The following is a 20,442-nucleotide window of genomic DNA, read 5'->3' as shown; positions in this document are numbered from 1 at the left end:
TGCAGGGACCACAGAGTGCACGCCTGGGCAAGCTGAGGCCCAGCAGGGTCAGGGGTAGTGATAGGGGCCAAGGGCCATTTTCTGGGAAGAGCAGGTCCCCTAGTCACTGAAGACCTCACGAAACACCTTTGCCCCATCTCAGCAGACCTGTTTTAAAGGTGGGAGAACAGGACTAGAAACAGCAAAGGACTTGCCCAAGGTCACTCATACATGGCAGAGCTGGGACTTCCAGAATTAGGGTGCCCATGCTTCTCCCAAACTCAGACAAACACTCGCTTTTACCCCCAAACTAACATCCGTAGCATAATAAAAATTGCCGCCTGTGTTAGTCCCTGTGCTAAGCAAACTCCATCCAGAGTGGCCCATGCAATCCTGTCAGCTCCCATTTTGTGGACAGGAAAAGCAGGGCTCCAAGAAAGGCAGGACTTGGGCTTCCTGGCGCTGCCATCTCTTAGCCACTCCACAAGGACCCTTATAAAAAGAGCATCATACCTCAAAAAGTCCAGCTCGCCCTCCATGCCACTTGGCCGCCGGCACCATCCCCAGATGCTGCTTGCCCTGTAAACAGGTTTATGGCTCCATCCTTCAGTGCTCACTCAAGCAAGGTTTACTACATAACAGAAAACAAAGACAGTTTCCTCGTGTTTCCCACCCCGCAGTAGAGGGAGGGGTGGGGGATTTCATTAAAATGCAGCACATCTTCAGGGCAGAGTGTGACTTTAATGCAAAGAGCAGGAGACCCAGCTCTGCTCTTCTGCAGACCACAGGCAAAGGCATGGGTGGGTGTGTGTGCGTGTGTGTGAATGTCTCAGTGTGTCCACACAAGTGTGAGTGTGTGTGCATGCATGCATGTGTGTGTGAGTGTGTGCACAAGTGTGAGTGTGCATGCATGTGTGTGCTTGTGTCTATCAGTGTATCAGTGCACAAGTATGAGTGTGTGTGCATGCATGCGTGTCTGAGAGCGTGTACAAGTGTGCATGCATGTGTGTGCTTGTGTGTGACTGTGTCCATATGCGTGTCTCTGTGTGCACCCAAGTGTGAACATGTGTCTGCATGTGTGAGTGTGTGTGCTTGTGCACATGCATGTACATGTCTAGGCGTGTGTGTGTCAGTATGGAGGAGGAAGCATGTGTGTCTGCGTGAGTGTGCATGAGTGTGTGTATGCCGTGCACTCAGGATACCAGTGAGAGTGGGGGAACGCAAAGTCCTGAGTCCTGCCCCTGACTCAGCCCCTCCAGGAACACACGTGCTAGGACTTTATACTCAACTGTGTCCTGGAGGGCGAGGAGGGGGAGCTCAGTGGGCCAGCTACCCTATCGAATACCACGCCTCCTTTGCCCACTGGCTGAAGAAGCGTCTCCCTAAACCCTGCAATTTCCTCCTCCCTGTCCCCTCCAAATGCTGCAGCCAAATGTTTGCTCTGGTCCGCAAGCCTAACTTATTGAAATCCCAGGCCTAACTCCTCATCACCTACAGAATAGAGTCCAGGCCCCTCTGGCCAGCACACGAGGCCTCCTTAATCCAACCCTGGCTAGATCACCAGTGCACTCCCCCGCCACCCTCCTCCCACCTCATGCTTTAGCCGCTCTAAACTCCTTAGGGTCCCTCCACACCAGGCTGCCTCATGCCTCTGTGTTTCTTCACATCATGTTTCCCTTGCCTGCCTGAAAATTCCTATCCATCCTTCAAAGCCCCGTTCAGACATCATCTCTGAAGTGCCCAATCGCCCTCTTCTGCAGGGCTCTCAACACTGGATGTTGGGCCCCTCTCCATCCCTTCCTCGTTGTCAAGGTGGGTCAATCCTAAGACCTGGCAAAGTGCCTAGCACACAGGGGATGCTCAAGAATGTTTACAAAATTAGGTTGTTGAGAAACTATTCTTCACATCTTGTGTTCAATCTTGGTGCCCCAGCCAGGCCTTTAACTGACAACTTCTGGCCACCATTCTAGGTGCCTTCATGCCTGTGTGCTCAACAGAAGAAATTCCTCCAAAACAGGGCCACATCCTAACGCTCAGAGCGTGAGCGTATTACCTTTCCTGGCCAACGGGACTTTGTTAGGTCTGATTAAGGACTTAGAAATGGGAAATTATCCTAGATTATCCAGGTGGGCCCACTGTCACTTCAGGGGTCCTTAAAAGGGGGTCCTTAAGAGGGAGTCACCCCAGGGATCCTTTTCTGGCTGTGGTCAGAGAACAATGTGGGACAAGAAAAAAAAAAAAAAAGGCCAGAGGGAAGTGACGCTGCTGGCTTGGGAGGGAAGGCCTGAGCCATGGAAGGCAGGCAGCCTCTGCATTCCAACTCTAGAAGCTGGAAAAGGCAAGAGAATGGATTCTTTCCTAGAGCTCTGGGAGAGAAATGACCTGGTTCACATCTTGACTGGAGCCCAGTGAGACCTGGTGGGGCTTGTGGCATCCAGAGCTGTAAGATGACACACCTGTGTTGCTTCAGGTCTTACATCTGTGGTCGTTTTTAATGGCAGCCTGGAAAACAGGACATCCTGGCCACCAGTCTATGCACTTACCAGGGCATGCCCCAAAACCCTGACAGTTCCCAGCCTCCAAGCCATTGCCCTGCTGCTCCCACTGCCTAGACTGTCTTCCTCTGTTCCACTTGCCCTTCTCTGCCTGGAAAACTTCTATTCATCCCTCAGAAGCTATTTCCGAAGTCCGTCCTAGGGGAACCTATCCCAGCATGCCCAGGGGTAGGACGGGACTCCATGCCACCTGAGTGCAGCCAGGCCTTGCCATGTGCAACTGCGGGCTACCACCCTGGGTCCTCTGTTCTCCTGCTGGTTGGCAGGATCGTGGTTGGCTGGCCCCAGTGTTCTGTGCAGTCTGAATTGCTGATGCCCAAAGCGGTGCCTGCATCCGTTAATGGGATTTACAGAACAGCAAGCATATCCTTGTCTTGCCTTGTCCAGCTTTCCTTTAGCTGGAGATATATTCAGAGGAAAGGAGGCCGATCTCACATGTACTTACTACCTCTTCCCCAAATGGCCCTTTAGTCTCTACGTCCTCCAGTAACATCAGCAACAGCCTCAGAGACAGGCCCTCCACACACCCAAAGCCACGCCAGAATCCCAGCACCCTGCAATCCGATATGCAGGAGGAAAAGGGCACACAGAAGAACTTACCCTAAGAACATAGAGACGTGGGGCAGTGTATGTACAAGGACACTCACCACAGCTCCCTTTACATCTCAGCATTAGTGAAAATCAGAAATGACTCAGAGGTCTCAAAACAAGGACTTGGTTAAGTAAACAACACCTCCTTCAGATGAGAGTACATTATACACCCATTAAAAAACAGCAGTTGTGGGTCAGGTGCAGTGGCTCACACCTGTAATCCCAGCACTTTGGGAGGCCGAGGCAGGCAGATTACCCAAGGCCGGGAGTTTGAGACCAGCCTGGCCAATATGGCGAAACCCCATCTCCACTAAAAATACAAAAATTAGCCAGGCATGGCGGCGGACACATATAGTTCCAGCTACTCAGGAGGCTGAGGCAGGGGGAATCACTTGAACCCAGGAGGCGGAGGTTGCAGTGAGCCAAGATCACACCACTGAACTCCAGCCTGGGCAACACAATGAGACACTGTCTCAAAAAAAAAAAAAAAAGCAGTTGTGAAAATATGGAGGATCATAAGAAAACGTTTAATACATAATTCAATTGGAATTCAAAATGTATAAATCACTTATATACTTGCATCTTAAGACTAGTGAGAATATTCATCTCAAATATGAATAGTTTGAATCTCATGAAGTGGGGTTAACACAGGGGATTGTTTTCACACCGTATTTATGATGATCGCAAATTATAATTACAATATTTAAAGATGTGGCACTTTTTGAAGGAGAATTTTTCTGGAGAGGAATTTGGCACTGCCCATATTAACAATCTTTAACTTTAAGAAGGTTAATAGCATTACCCAGTACCTTGGTTTGAGGAAATGGGAGGAGGTTATCACTGAAATTCACGCGCAATGCCTCGTGGATGCGGATTCCACTCTGAAAGCCCCCGGGCTCATGAAAGCCCCCGGGTTCTCTGCCAGGTGCAGAGAACACAAAAACCCACACCCTAGAGACATGGAGGTGCCTGCCATGGCAGGGACAGGATAGGGACTGTGGCAGAGTTCCTGGGAGAGCCCAGGGGTGGGGCAACACAAAGCCCGGGTGGGAGGAGGGATCCAAAAGGGCTCCCATGCGGAAAGGACAGCTGAGCCCAGGGGGACAGGTGAAGCAGCAAGGGAGCTTGGGGAGACCCGGCAGGAGGAGCAAGACCTGCAGGGAGGGCCCCTGCCCCGGGGGTGGGGAGGGGCTGATGAGAAAACTCTGGAGGGAGAATCCTCAAGAGCTGAGAAGACCAACCCTGAGAGAGGATTCTCGGCCGAGCACAGGTGCAGAATCAGATCATCACCCTACATTTCAGGCTCCCCCTCCCCACTGAGCATCTGTCTCCCAGTTCTGAAAAAAGCATCTGAGACAATCCTATGGGCTGGGAAGCCGGCTGTGAGCTCAGAATGCACGGGGTGGTCTGGATGGGCAGGGCTGTCACCCAGCCAGGGAGAGAAGCCAGACCCCCCTGCACACACTGTCAGAAAGCTAAATTCAGAACAAACGTTCTGGCTGGGGCAAAAGCTGCCAGCCTCACTCAGAAGAAGCTGAGACCCCTTTCTGTCCCAGTTTGCCTTTTCCCTGAGAACTAACACCAGGGGGTGGCCATCGGCCTGCAGGAGCAAGGCCGAGAGAGCAGGATTTAGGGGAGGAAAGGAGAGCGACACGTGGGTGGCACACAACGCCAGGGTGAACCCCAATGGGCTGCGACACACTCGGGGCAGCTCCTACAGCAGAAGCTGGGACCCAGGCCCAGCCAGAGTACAGAGCGGGCAGAGTGTCCCTACCACCTCCTGGGCCAGCAGCTGCACTTCTGTCATGCAGCCTAGGATTACAGAAGGATGGCTGGCATCTGCTACACAGACTTGATAGACCTTGGCAGGATACGTGCTAGGGATGGTGGGGGTGTGCTGGGCCAGGAGCAGACACAAAGAGCCATTGTGGCTGTAGCAGTGTTGAAAGCACTATGTACGGAGGGCAGCTTTAAGAGAAGGGAGGCTGTAGTGTCTGGGGACCAGGGGTGAATCTTCTTCCAGGAAGTCTTCCCTGACTACCACTTCCTCTGCTCCAATGGAGTAGGGGTGTCTGAGGCTTCCTTGGTTCTTTCAGCCCCGTTGTACAGTAGATTACATGCCACTGTGATGGATTGGTTCCTTATCTGTATCCCCTACTAAACTCCGAGTCTTAGATATCAGTTATCATAGCTCACTCCACCCCGGAGCCTAAATGGATGGAGGGAGGAAAGGCAGGTAGGTGGATGGAGAGGTGGATGATGGGTGAATGGTTAAGATGATGGATGAGTGAATGAAGAAATGGATGGGTGGATGGACAGCAGATGGATGGAAGAATGAGAAGGAGGGAGAGATGAACAAAGGTGGGAAGGGTGGATAGAAATGAGGAGAGAAGATAGAGGAATGCGAGGAAGGAAGAAAGCGTTGATGGTTGATCAGATAGGTGGATGGATACATGGGAAGAGGAAGCAAGAGAAGGAAGAAAGCAGAAGGAAAGAGAGGAAAGAGAAAAAGAAGGAAAGTCAGTAAGTGGAGAAGCTAGAAGCAGTGACAGAGGGGTCCTTGGAGCCAGGACCCAAGGGAGAGCAGGTATTAAAGTCAAGATGGAGAGAAGAGGCCGGGCACAGTGGCTCACACCTACAATCCCAGCACTTTGGGAGGCCAAGGTGGGTGGATCACGAGATCAAGAGACAGAGACCATCCTGGCCAACATGGTGAAACCCTGTCTCTACTAAAAATACAAAAATTAGCTGGGCGTGGTGATGCATGCCTGTAGTCCCAGCTACTCGGGAGGCTGAGGCAGCAGAATCACTTGAACCCAGGAGGCAGAGGTTGCAGTGAGTCGAGATCACACCACTGCACTCTGCCCCAGGGACAGAGTGAGACTCCGTCTCAAAAAAGAAAAAAAAAAAAAAAAAAAAAAAAAAGGATGGAGACAAGAGGCTGCTGGGGCCGGGGACTAGGAACGCTGCGAAATTTCCTCAAATTCTCATGATTTCTCAGTCACCTCAGATCTTGTCCCAGAACATTTTAAAGGCACCTCAAAGCCTCTCAGCCTAACCTCATCAAACCATTGATTCACAGTGAATTATTTATTGAACAGACTGTAACCCCGAAAGCTTTATAGTCAGGGCCTCTCTCTCGATCCCTATCTGCTGTGATTCTTGTTTAAATCAAACTCAGATCTCCATGGTGATGTTAAAGCAAACACTGAGGGAGACTGGCCTGGGAGCAAAAATGCAGCTGGTGAAAAGCCAACGGGACATTTTAAGGTAATGGGAGAAAGAAGGAAACAGACCTCTGACATCTACTAAGGGCCCAGCGCTTTACACGCATTATCTGCTGTCATCTTCATAAGGGCCCACGAGGTCTACAATGAGGTCTGAATGTTTAGGCTCATTTTACAGAGGAGACTCAGAGAGGTCACCAAGAAGGGAAATATGGAGCCCAAATGGAAACAAAGGCCTGTCTGTGTGCACAGAGGACTTTCCGTGCTTCTCATCACCTCAAGGGTACAGCTCCCCTTACAGTGTAAGACTGTTTCTCTCTGAAGTCCCCCTCTTTCTGGATGACCAAAGGGCAAAGCATATAATCTCTTAAATTTTCCCATCTGAAAACTGGCTATGAACTCTCAGCATTATCTACCAAGAACGGCCTAATCAGCAGGACAGCTCTTTGTTTGCTCCAACATTAGGGGACACAGAGAGGAATGTTGTGGTACCCAGGACAGCCCATAGGCTGGTAAGACACTCTGCAGAAGGCTTTGTCAATTTCAGCATGGTCACACCATGGGGATGTCCCCCAAGGCCATCATTGGCCTCTGCAGAGAAGGACTTTGATGCTTCTTGCTATCAGTGAGTGTCAGAGGATGCTGCATTGCTGTTGGACTCCACTGCTCAAATTCCTCAGACTGCATTCACAACATATGTTAAAATTCTATACATTAAAAGACAGAAAAAACAAGGAGACTTTTGGTTCCAAAATAGTAGCATAGAAGCAACCTGGCTTCACTCTCACCTGCAGAAAACCAAAAACAAATATACAACACTGAGATGATCACCAGCAATATTTCAGAATGCAAATATGAAGATGAGACCATTCCCAGAGTCACAGAGAAGTGAAAAGACTCAGAGCAGATGGTAAGAAAATTGCACTTCCACGTCCTTGATGCCTCTCTCCCCATCCTGCCTGGCATTGAGCCTGCAGAAAACGTACTGCCAACTCACTGTTTCTGCCCTGGAAAAAATGGGATTGAGGTGGACAACCAGCTTCCCCATCATCTTGGGTTCTCTGGCGGGAGACTGTTCCGGCCGTGATCCACAGAAAACATTTCAAGTGCTGAAGGGAGAAATATCCCTGAGGACATCAGAGACAAAGAAGGGAGGAAAGACTCCCAAGTCCAGCCCTGAAAACTCTGCTCTGGAATTTGGCCAAAGGAGACTCCAAATCAGAGTGTCTGTTCAGCAGCACCATGGTGTTAGAGATTTTTTCCACAGGTCCCCTGGGCATGAACTCCTAGCTACCATCCCCACACTACCCAGAAATCCCCTTTGATACTTCCCCCATTTGGAAAGGGCAGCACTCAAGTCCTTTACTACAGCCAAGGAGAACCTGGGCTTAAGGCACCACTTAGAGTCAAAAAGGAGGCAGTGGCCTAGCTGTAAAGAATTTTTAACCAAAACAAGTCAGACAGAGAAGACTATAATAAATAATACATCCTTTAATGCAAAGACACTGACATACATCCACAAGAAACAATAGCAAACAGGGAACCATGATTTCCCAAAATGGACAAAGTAAGAAAACAGTAACTGACTCCAATGAGATGATATGTGAGCTCCCTGACCAAGAATTAAAAACTGCGTTTTAAAGAAAACTTCAAGATAACACAGAAAAGCAATTCAGAAATTTATCAGAGTAATTTAACAAAGAGAAATCTTGGAACTGAGAAAAACACCTGCAGAACTGAAAATTTCACTAGAGGCTCTCAACAGCAGAATGGATCAAGCAGAGTAAAGAATCAGTGAGCTTAAAGACAGCCTATTTGAAAATATAGTCAGAGGAGAAAAAAGAATAAAAAGAATAAAAAGGAACAAAGATCACCTGCAAATATAGAAAATTACCTCAAAGAGCAAATGTAAGGATTATCAGTGTTCAGGAGAAAGTAGAGGAAGAGCAAGAGGTAGGAATCTTATTCAAAGAAATAATAACAGAAAACTTTCCAAAACTTGAAAAAGACATAACTATCCAGGTACAGGAAGGTCAGAGAACACCAAACAGATTCAACCCAAATAAGACTGCCCCCAAGGCATATAATAATCAAACTCTCAAAGGTCAAGGACAAAGAGAGGATTTAAAAAGCAGTAAGAGAAAAGAAGCAAATAACCCATAAGGAGCGTCAATTCATCTGGCAACAGACTTCTCAAAGGAAACCATACAGGCCAGGAGGGAGTGGAAAGACATTTTCAAAGTGCTAAAAGAAAAAAACCTTCATCCAAGAATACTTTAGTCAGCAAAGTTATCCTTCAAATATGAAAGACAGATACCGTCTTTTCTAGACAAACAAAAGCTGAGGGAATTCACCACCACCACATCTGTCTTAGAAGAAAGGTTAAAGGGAGTTCTTCAATCTGAAAGGAAAAACAAAACAAAACACTAGCATGCAAAAAATAAATAAAAAATAAAAAACACCCTGAAGGTTTAGAATCCATTGTTAAAATTAGGGACATGGACAAACCCAGAATACTCTAATACTGTAATCGTAATACACAATCCACTCATAACTCTAGTATGAAGCCCAGAAGATAAATCTATTAAAAACAGTAATATCTACAACAACTTGCTAAGAAATAGGTAATATATAAATATGTAAACTGAAACAACTAAAAGTAAAAATATGGGGGAGATGAGGATAAAGGGTATAATTTTTGTTTGTTTGTTTCTATTCTTTCTTTTCCTTGTGATCTAAATTATCATCACTTTAAAATAACATGCTATATCTATAAGATGTTTTTATAAGCCTCCTGATAACCACAATGCAAAAACCTATAATAGATTTAATAAAAATAAATATCAATAAATTTGAACATACGCCTAGAGAAAACCACTTAACCACAAAGAACAATAGTAAGAAAGGAAGAGGGGATATACAAAATAAACAGAAAACAAGCGACAAAAATGGCAATAGTAAGTCCCTACTTATGAATAATAGTACTGAATGTAAACGACCTCCATTTTCCAATGAAAAGGCATAGAGTGGCTGAATAGATAAAGAAACAAATCTCAACTATATCATGCCTACAAGAAACCCACTTCACCTATAATGACACATAGACTGAAAGTGATGGGCTGGAAAAAGTTATTCCATGCAACTTGAAACCAAAAAAGAGCAGGAGTAGCTCTATTTATATCCAATAAAATAGGCTGCAAATCAAAGGCTGTAAAAAGAGACAAAGCAGGTCACTATATAATGATAAAGGGGTCAATGCAGCATGAGGATGTAACAATTCTAAATACCTATGCCCTCAATACGAATCTCCCAAGTCTCTAAAGCAAACATTAATAAATCTAAAGAAAGAGATAGACTGAAATACAATAACAGTAAGAGACTTTAACACTCCTCTCTCAGTTATGAACAGTTACGGACAGATCATCCAGACAGAAAATCAACAAAGGAACATCAGAGTTAAACTACACACTAGGCCTAATAGGCCTAACTGGCATTTAGGGAACATTTCACCCAAATGCTATAGAATTCATCAGCACATAGAGCATTCTCCAGAAAAGACCGTATCTTAGGTCACAAAACAGATCTGAACAAATTTTTAAAAGTAGAAATCATATCAAGTATCTTTTCCGACCACAAATAAATAAAACTAGAAATCAATTACGAGAAGAATCTCAGAAACTCCACAAACACATGGAAATTAAACAACATGCTCCTGAATGGCCAATGAGTCAATAAAGAAATTGAGAAAGAAATTATAAAACTTCTTGAAACAAACTAAAATTGAAACACAACACAGCAAAATCTATGGGACACAGCAAAGGAAGTACTAAGAGGAAAGTTTATAGCAATAAACATCTATTTCAAAAAAGAGAAAATATTTAAATAAACAGCCTAATGATATGCCTCAAGGAACTAGAAAAAACATATCAAATCCAAAATTAATAGAAAGAAAGAAATAATAATTATCAGAGCAGAAATCAATGAAATTGAGACCAAAAAACTATACAGAAAATCAACAAAATGAAAAGTTGGTCTTTTGAAAAGATAAAATCAACAAACTAGACTAAGAAAAGAAGAAAGAAAACTCAAAATAAATAAAATCAGAAATGGAAAAGAGACATAACAACTGAGACCACAGAAATACAAAGAGTTACGAGGACTAGTACAAATAACTATATGCCAACAAATTGAAAAACCTGGAAGAAATGGATAAATTCTTGGACACATACAACCCACCAAGATTGAACCATGAGAAAATAGAAAACCTCAATAAATCAACAATTAGTAAAGAGATCAAAGCTGTCGTAAAGTCTCCTATCCAAAAAAAAAAAAAAAAAAAAAAAAAAAAAAACCCCGGACCCAGTGGTTTCACCACTGAATTTTACCAAACATTTAAAGAAGAACTGATACCAATCCTACTCAAACTGCTCAAAAATAACTGAAGAGGAGGCAATACTTCCAAACTCATTCTCTGAAGCCAGCATTGCCCTGATATCAAAACCAGACAAGGACACAACAAAAAAAACTACAGGCCAATATCACTGATGAATAATGATCCAAAAATCCTCAACATAATGCTAGCAAACTGAATCCAACAACACATCACAAAGATAATACACCACGATCAAGTGGATTTTATACCAAGCATGCAATGATGGTTTAACATATGCAAATCAATAAATGTGATACATCACGTACAAACTAGGCATAGAAGGAATATACTTCAAAATATTAAAGCCATATACAACAAACCCACAGCCAACATTATACTGAATGGGGAAACGTTGGAAGTATTTCCTCTAAGAACTGGAGCAAGACCAAGATGCTCACTTTCACCACTCCTATTCAACATAGTACTGGAAGTCTTGGCCACAGCAATCAGCCAAGAGAAAGAAATGAAAGGCATCCAAATTGGAAAAGAGGAAGTAAAATTATCCCTGTTGACTCAAGACATGATCTTATAGCTGGAAAAACTAAAGACTCCACGAAAAAACAGATTTGATAAATGAAAGTTAAAATAAAGACTAAAGACTAGCATCTTTTTATTTTAGTTTTTATTATAAAAACTAAAGACTCCATGAAAAAACAGATTTGATAAATGATAAAATAAAGTTGCAGGATACAAAATCAATGAACAAAAATCAGCAGTGTTTCTTTACACCAATAATGATCTAGCTAAGAATGAAATCAAGAAGGCAATCCCATTTAAAATTGCTACCAGAAAAATACCTACAAATAAATTTAACCAAGGAAGTGAAATATCTCTACAAGGAAAACTACAAAATACCTCTTTAGAAATTGTAGATGACACAAATGAAAACACATTTCATACTTATGGATTAGAAGAATTAATACTGCTAAAATGACCATACATTCCAAAGCAATCTCCAGGTTCAATGCAATTCCTAACAAAATATCAACATCATTTTTCACAGAATTAGAACAAATAACCCTAAATTCAAATGGAACCCAAAAAGAGCCCACATAGCAAAAGAAATCCTAAGCAAGAAGAACAAAGCTGGAGGCACCACGTTACCTGACTTCAAATTATATTACAAGGCTACAGTAAACAAAGCAGCATGGTACTGTTATAAAAATAGACACATAAACCAATGGAACAGAATGTAGAACCCAGAAATAAAGCCACATATTTACAGCCAACTCATCTTTGCCAAAGCTGACAAAAACACAACTAGGAAAAATACACACTCTTCAATAAATGGTGCTGGGAAAATTGAATTGTCCTGTGCAGAAGAATAAAAATGGACCCCGATCTCTCACCACATACAAAAATCAACTCAAGATGGATTAAAGATTTTAATGTAATGTCCAAAACTATAAAAATGCTAGAATAAAACCTAGGGAAAGCCCTTCTGAATATTTGTCTAGGCAAAGAATTTATGACTCAGACCACAAAAGCACAGGCAAATAAAACAAAAGTAGGCAAATAGGCCTTAATTAAACTAAAAAACTTCCACACAGCCAAAGAAATAACCAACAGTGTGAACAGACAACCTACAGAATGGGAGAAAATATTTGCAAACTATTCATGCAACAGGGGATTAATATCTAGACTTCATAAGGAACTCAAACAACTCAACAACAACAACAACAACAAAAACCAAATAATCATATTTAAAAGTGAGCAAAGGACACAAATAGACATTTTTCAAAAGAAGACATACACATGGTCGATGGGCAGATGAAAAAATGCTCAACATCACCAATCATCAGAGAAATGCAAATTAGATCCACAATAAGATATCATCTTACACCAGTCAGAAGGGTATTAATAAAAAGACAAAAAATAACAGATGTTGGTGAGGATATGGAACAGTGCAACTCTTGTACACTGTTCATGGAAATATAAGTTAGTACAGCCTCTATGGAAAACTGTTTAGAGATTGCTCAAATACCTAAAAGTAGAATTACCATTAGATCCAGCAATCTCACTACTAGGTATCTACCCAGAGGAAAAGGGAAAAGAAATTAGGATATCAAAAAGATACCTGTCCTCATGTATATCTCAGCACTACTCACAATAGAAAAGATGTGGAATCAACTCAAGTGTCTATCAGTGGATTACTGGATAAAGAAAATGTGGCATATATACACAATGGAAGACTACTCAGCCATGAACATGAATGAGATCATGTCTTCTGCAGCAACATAAATAGAAATGGAGGTTGTCATCTTAAGTGAAACAAGGCAGACCCAGAAAGATAAATACCACATGTCCTCATTCATAAATGGGTACTAAAAAATATATACATATGGAGGCAGAGAGAATGACAGACAGTGGAGACTTGGAATTGTGAAGGGGTACAGAGGGGTGGAATATCCAAAATTACTTCATGTGTGCAGTGCACAGTATTCGGGTGATGAATACTCTAACAGCCCTGACTTCACCATTATGCAATCTACACATGTAACAAAATTGTACTTGTACCTCATAAATTTACATAAACAAAAATAATATTTAAATAAAAATTAAAGATTACAGAATTAAATGAGACTGAGAAATGTTGTATAACCTTCTCCTGGAGAAGTATAACGTGTATTAATATATCAGAGACCTTAACAAATCCTACTGTAAGTAAATCTGAAACTTTCTTCCCTAAAATATATTTATCAAATATGACCACACAATATGTATTTTCTGGAAAGTTATTACTTGAAATACCTTAAATTACCATTCAGGAAGCATTCCCTTCCCTCCGCCCCACCAACCTCCTCAAACTGTACTCCCCCTGCCCCACTGATGTTGAACCTGACCATGGCTGTGGCAAATGGAACCCTAGCAAATATGATGTGAGCAGAAGTCTTAAAATGTGCTTGTGTGGTTGAGTTTGGTTCCTGAGCTCTGGTGTTTGGCATGAGAAGAACATGTCCTGGTGGCCTATGTCCTGTTCCTATCAACTTGGGTCCAAGCACAAACAGATATGAAGCAGACCCAAGCCCACCAGCCAGCAGCCTGAACACCCAGCCAAACCTTGACCAAAGCAACCAAAGTACAGTCAACACAGAGTTGTGAGAATAAATGCTGAGTGCATGCCACTGGGTTTGGCGGTGGTTTGTTACACAGCATTATGGCTATAATAGCTGACTAATATACCATCCGTCAGAATTGCTATTCTAACAATTGCACTTTGAGACATAAATGTGGCATGGTAAAACATTCTTAGGAGGAAACCTTCTAAGAAGGTGTCGGGAAAGAATGAATGGCACCTGTCAGGAGTTCAAGACACATTTGGAGGGCATATCTTAAAAGTAAGGGGCCTGGAAATGACATGGGCTTTTCAGAGTGGAGAGGTAGGGGTCAAGAGAAAGTTAAGCAACCCAACTGTAAAAATACAGGCACGAGATATGAGCAGATGAGTCACAAAGGAGGAGAACCAAAAAGTCAATAAACAGAAAAATATGCTCCATCTTTCCAGGTATCAGGAAGATGCAAAATAACAAGATTAAGCTATAATCTCACACCCACTTGAGTGCAAACATGGAAACTGTGATAACTCCAAGGTGTGGAGCAGTGAGTCACCTCACAGATAAGTTAGCAATAGATAGAGAAAAAGGAAGTTGCGCACACAGCTTCCACCCTATCCAAGCATCTGACTGGAGACGTGTTCACAGATGCTTGCTGCAGCCCTGATTGGAGTGGCAAAAATCTCAGGATAGAAATCCTAGCACTCCCACAGCAGGGGAAAACGTAAATCAAATAGATTACATGTGCTACATGGACAAATTACCTACACAAAGTTGGGCAGATAAAGCAAACTTCAAAAGGCAAAGTAATGTCATTCTTTGCAAAACAAGCTAAGCAGTAGCACATATTGATTGCAGGTAGACATACATATATACATACAGACGACAATCAAGATAAATTATGATTTGTATATTGTGTTTTATGTTTTTAATATAAAAGGGGGATGATCCACATCAATTTCAGGGTAGAGGTTACTTCCAGGAGGGTGGTGAGGATGGGTGTGAGAGGATGGAGGCGAGAGTTGAATTTCATCAGAATCTATCTTAGTGTATTTCTTTGAGAGAGAGTGATTCGAAACATATATGGAAAAAATTGACATTGATGACAGCTAGATTACAGGCATTGAGCTGGACTGGGCTCTGGTGTGGTAAAAACTGAGGCCCTAAATTTCAGTGGCACCCACATTATTCCTGCTCACCATCCACTGGTCCGCACTAATCGTGCGACCCCAAACTAACCACAAGGGAGACTGGGACGAAGGGAATTATGGATTATTTAATGAACACTCACTTGGCTCTCTTTCGTGGGTACCTGGGCATGTGTCCTACCATGGTCTGTACTTTTCAGGATATGTTCAAGATTTATTAGTTAAAGTGAAGATAAAGAAAAAGAATCACTTCCTGTCCCTAACAAAAAGGAGAGGATTCAACCAAGTCATCCTATAGAAAACCTGAGACCAGTTCCACTCCCAATTATCCTGAGACTGCCCCTGGATGAAGGTCCTGCTTGAAGTCAAATGCACCCAGGAAGTGGTAGGGTTGGCCCAGCATTAGTGTGGTCCTGCTTCAGGGATGGCACAGGAACAGAATCCCCTGGTCTATAGGACTGTCCCTCTGTTTCAAATCCACTCTGCCCAACAGCCGTGCTCAGTGTGAAGCAAGGGTGATCCCTGAGGCTGCATCACAGCAGGAGGCAGGGCATAGGGAGCAGCCCAAGGTAAGCTTTCTCTCTAGCTTAGAATGCTTGCAGAACCCTCTTCCTCCTCCTGACAGAATAAGAGCCAACTCTAATTTCCTGGCTTCCACAGCATCCCCTAAGATGACCTTGTAAATGTAAAGGGTCTTCTAGGTCTCAGCAGTGTTTCCCAAAAACCACACCACCATCCATCCTTTCTTCCATTCACCCATCCATCTGTCCATCCATCCACCCACCCATCCATCCATATATCCATCTGTTCATCTATCTATCCATCAATCCATTCATCTATCTGTCCATCTATCAGTCCATTTATCCATCCATTCATCTGCCCATGTATCCATTCATTCATCCATCCACCAGTCCATTCATTCATCTGTCCATCTGTCCGTCCATCCATCCATCTGTCCATCATTTCATCTATTTGTCTATCAATCCATTCATCCATCTGTCCATTCATCCATCCATGCTTCCATTCATCTATCCATCTATCCATTCATCCATTTGTCCATTCATCCATCCATTCATCTATCCATCTATCTATCCATTCATCCATCTGTCCATCCATCCATCCATCCATTAATCTATCAATCTATTCTTCCATCATTCATCCATCTGTCGATCCATCCATCTGCCCATCCATCCACCCATCCATTCTTCCATCCATCTATCAATCTTTTCATCCATCTGTCCATCCATCCATCCGTCCATCCATCCATCTATCAATCCATCCATCTGTCCATCCATCTATCCATCTATCCATCCATCCATCCATCCATCCATCCATCCATCCATCCATCCATCCAATGTCCACCATGTATCTCCTGTGCCAGATCTGAGTTTGGTTTCAGGGATCTGGTGATCAATAAGATAAACCTGGCAGGTCTCCATCCTCACATCCTCAACCAGCCTATGTTCTAGGGGTGGTGGGGGGGTGCAAACCATAAACGGGAAATCCCACACTTGCCTGGGGGCCTCTTTGCACTGAGTAGTGAGGGAAGCTTCTTTGAAGAAAAGAGGTTTATGGGGAGACTGAATGGGGGGCAGGATCCAGTACCTGGGGTTGGTGCCACGTGCACTCCAGGCAGCAGCCATAGCATGCACAGGCCCTTACAAGGACTGAGCTCAGTGTAGTCCAGGGTCAGCCAAGAGGCTACTGTCACTGGACACTGAACCGTAAGAGGTGGAGTGGGAGGTGGTGAGACTGGGGATGGGGTAGGAGCCAGGGGCAGGGTCTTTGCAGGGCATATGGCTTGTATGTTATTTCAAGTACCCTGGAAGGATTTTAAACCTCGGTCCTAACCAGCCCAACTTCTGTCTACTTGAAGTGTGGTCCCCAGACCAGCAGCATGGGCAGCACTCGGGAGCTTGTTAGAAATTCAAAGTCTTGGGCCACCCTGGAAACTGGTGGAATCTGACCATGTGCTCCTTGCAGGAAGATCCCAGGAGCCCCAAGTGCCTCTGGAGCCTGAGAAGTACTACACTAGATCTGCTGTTCCCGTGCTCCTCCCCGGGAAAACCTCTGGGAGGACCTACCCTGAACCCACACCTTCCCTGGCTGGCCCAAGCTGCATCACTTTTTAAGGGCTTTTCTAAGTGACTTCTTTGTGCCTCTGCTAAGACCGACCCCACAGTCTACACATCAGGTTTTGCTCAACCCTCTGTGGCTTGTGTGAGTGAGACGACGTGGAGGAGCACGCCCTGCACACTTCAAACCCTGATGTCAACCAGGGGCTTTCCAGGGAAGAATGGTGCTCCCCTCCTCACCCCCAGCCTTTTGCACCGATTCAAGGGGGCCCGGGATTGAGCAGAAGACCCCCATCACCACCACAAGAAGAAAGGGCAGAGCACTGAACCATCATGGAAGCCAGGAGGGGGTGCCGCTGACGCGGGGCCGGATAAATGCAGGACAATTAAAAACACATTCAGCTTAGATTTCAGAGAGCCACTTCCAGAATGAAAACACCGTACCTGTCATTAACAGTGTATCTATTGCAATTACACAGAAGGATTCTTAGGAGACGCAGTGCACATTCATTAATTGTGTCTTTAATAGCCCTATTTAATATGTGTTCTCCAGACGAGGGCACCGCCGGCCTTCCATCCACAGGGGCCTGAAACGCAGACACAGGGCGGGGGCGGGAGGAGGCCAATGGTAAGCTCTCAACTCTCAACACCAACTTCCTGCATGAGTCCCAAAATAGAGGGTGAGGACAGGAGCAGGTAATGTGCAAAGGAGAAAATGCGAGTAGTAATTAACACAGAAAACTGCTCCTCCTCACTAGGAAACAAAACAAATGCAAATTAAAGCAATGACGCCGTCCCCTTCCTGCCCTCGGCTCCTCCTGTCAAATGAGCAGGAGTCAGAAAAGTCACTGGCAGGACACAGGGCACTGCCTGGGTGGGAATGCACATTCGTCTTGAGGAAGAATTGAATGCCACCACACACCAGCTGTAAATCCACTCACACTCCCCGGTTCAGTCATGTAACTGATTCATCCCGGGAAACAAAATGAAAAGGAAAACTACCTGCTTAAATTTTTTATGGCAGCATCAATAAGGGGACAGCTAAGTATTAGAGTGAACCAACTCCAGGGGCTCATACCAGCCATAAAAGAAATGACAACTCAGACCCTGTCACTACATGGAAAAATGAGAAACATATTTTATAAATGATAAAAAAATAAAAGCCTGCATTCTGTGTCCCTACCTATATAAATATGTTAGCATCAGAAAAGATAATATAAACAAAGAAAGGAACGGCTCCGATGGGTAGGGATGTGGATGAACTTCGGTGAGATGACTAATGTCGCTGCATGCATTTTTAATAAAGGCAAAGAAACATCTGGTGATGAGAGATGGTGATGAGAAGGGAACACGGAAAATTAAAATCTGTCAATTTGCTTTGGAGAAAAACTGAATTCAGACCATGTACTGTTCTAGGGACATTATACACATTTCCTCATTCAGTTCTCACAACTTCCCCTCAGGGGCATCTTATCCCCATTTAACAGATATGGAGGGAGGCTCTCTGGAGAAGGAAGCCCCCACCGCCCGGCCGTTGGAGCAGCTGTGAGTGGGTGGTTTGGCCTCTCTGCTGCCACCTGCTTCTGAGGAATCCTATCTGGAGCCTGTAAGTGAGGGGTCTTGGGTCCCATGCCAGAGAGCCAGACACAGTCAGTCCCACCCCACCCCCACCGCACAAGGACTCCAGCAAACATGAACTAAGCCAGCAACTCTGTCGCATAAGCGCAGATCACAGCGGGAAAGATCGCTCCCTCTCCAGACGACGATTCAGTCTCACTGCCTCCACGTCCAGCCACACTGAGAGGCTGCAGTGAGGGGAGGGAAGCAGGTGCTCTGGAAACTTCTGAGGTGGGTAGCCCCAGGCAGATCCCTCCACGCCAAGGAGGGCTGCAGCCCAGTGCTTGACAGCCGTGCTGGCATTGGGGCGAATCAGGTAACTGAGGGCCTTTGCTGGAAGGAGGAGAAGACTTGACCATCTCCACCTGCTTTGTCACCGAGGAACCCACCCTGAGACCACCTGCCCAGCAGCGAGGGCACCCTCCCTGGGCCTTCCCTGTCCAGGAGTGTTGGCCCCCAAACCGGCCTTGGAACTTACATTTTCAAAGAGCAGCAGTGAGACTTCACAGGGCCCACAGAGCTTACACAGTTTTCTGCTCTTGTCTGGAAGTAGTGAACGCCACCTTGCCCAGCACTGGAGGAATGAGACATTTTCAAAGCAACCCACCAGTACATAAAGCAACGGGGGGCCGTGGCAGGGAACATCCGTCCTCTACACAGGGACGCCGCCCATCACTCGCCCCCCGCTTTCTGGTGGTGACGATGGAATTACAGGAGACCAGTGGGTCTGGGAGGTGAAGCCACACTGAGAGGAGCTTCTAGGAAATGTGTTTCTGCTGGGGAGCAGGTGAGGACCACTCAGGGGACTGTGAGGGTCTTAACCCCTGAGCTTGGCCTCATTAGCAGCACAGATGACCAGGGCCGTGGGCTCCGGGCGATGTCATTCCTTCTACAGCAAAGAAAGAACCCAACTCGAGACACCATTTCAATAACTTCCCAGCGCATCGCAGAAATCCCTCAGTAAGAACCAACAGAATGAATCACCAAAGCCCTTAGCTAAAACCGAGCCAAAATGGAAAATAAACCAACTCAAGGTCCTGATCAGCAGGGACAGGCATCTTTTTATGGATTCCAAATAGAAAAATGAATTATTACTTGAGAAACATATGTTGGAAAGCAAAACAGTTGGTTTCACACCCAGAGAACATGGAGGCGGTCATCGGTGCATGGAAGAAAGAGAATCTTTTGCGGGAGAAAAGCTTTGAAACCACAGCCCAGAGGCTGGGAACCATCTGTACCCTTCCTGGGTGAGTAGATGTAAATATTGAAGAGGATGATAACCAAAATGGGTTCTCAAAACCTCCTTCTTCCTCATCTCATTCAAAACATCCAAGGGGCAACCTAATGTTCCTGGGCTGGATTCACATTTCACACATAAAGAGATATCCCCCATCGCCAGCGGCTTATTTATTTACCAAGCTCTTTGGCTAAGCCTGGAAGAAAGAAAAGTGTCCAAACAATGAGCCTAATCAGAGCCTTTGGTGGACTCCAGGAGCTGCGTGTGAAGTTCTGAGCACAAGCGAAGGGAAATTGTGCACTGACCTGAATTCACAATGCAAACCCTCCTCCTCCAGGGAGGAAAGAAAGGAAGCGGGCAGAAAAACAGAAAGAAAAGAGAAGAAAGCCGAGATGCTTTCTGAACAGTTGTCTATTCTGCAGTGCAATTTATACCCACTGCCCAAACTGTGAAGCTACTTTCAACTTTTCCCTTATGCATTTTCTAGCCAAAGAAAAGCTGCGAGGCCACCAACTCACAGAGGCTACG

The 20,442-nt window shown here is 44.8% G+C and overlaps 1 protein-coding gene across 1 annotated transcript in view; it reads right to left on the bottom strand.

Annotated features, from left to right (window-relative positions):
* The window catches only part of SORCS2 (sortilin related VPS10 domain containing receptor 2), a 542,685-nt gene that overhangs the window by 317,266 nt on the left and 204,977 nt on the right, over window positions 1-20,442 (bottom strand). The gene's annotated exons all lie outside the window — the stretch shown is intronic.

Source organism: Piliocolobus tephrosceles, chromosome 3 (assembly GCF_002776525.5).
Source record: "Piliocolobus tephrosceles isolate RC106 chromosome 3, ASM277652v3, whole genome shotgun sequence".
Taxonomy (NCBI): Eukaryota; Metazoa; Chordata; class Mammalia; order Primates; family Cercopithecidae; genus Piliocolobus; species Piliocolobus tephrosceles.
The sequence above is the reverse complement of the archived record's forward strand: the minus strand, read 5'-3'. Positions and strand labels throughout refer to the sequence as shown.